This window comes from Etheostoma spectabile, chromosome 20, assembly GCF_008692095.1.
Source record: "Etheostoma spectabile isolate EspeVRDwgs_2016 chromosome 20, UIUC_Espe_1.0, whole genome shotgun sequence".
NCBI classification, from domain to species: domain Eukaryota; kingdom Metazoa; phylum Chordata; class Actinopteri; order Perciformes; family Percidae; genus Etheostoma; species Etheostoma spectabile.
In genome coordinates, this window is record NC_045752.1 from 20,530,040 (window position 1) to 20,530,479 (window position 440).

The window sequence follows — 440 nt, forward strand, 5'->3', positions numbered from 1 at the left end:
CGACTCATTTCCTGGTTCTCCTTCTCCATAAACAACAGGAGGGGGTTAGCTTCTCCTGCTACAGATGTCTCATCGTGGTCAGAAAGAACAGGGGAGACACTTTGCTTCTCTCACTAGGATTCTAGAGTCAGTACTCACTCCCTCTACCACACACACACAAACACACACACCAGCGCACAAGAATAAACTTCAGGCCTCTGATGTAGGCTACGGCGGAAGCTCTGAGTGGAGCCTCAATAGAACCGTAAATTATGCTACTGCCTTTTCATTTCTAAGCCCCGTTTCAAGACAAAAATGATCTCCATCCATCACACAAGAGTTTTAGCTGCAGTAGCAGAATTAATCTCCGTCCATATTGACATGCTTGACAACGCATATCACATGACCATTAAAATACACTGGGCAAATGAGTGCCGTTAGAAACAGGAAGCAGACTGTCC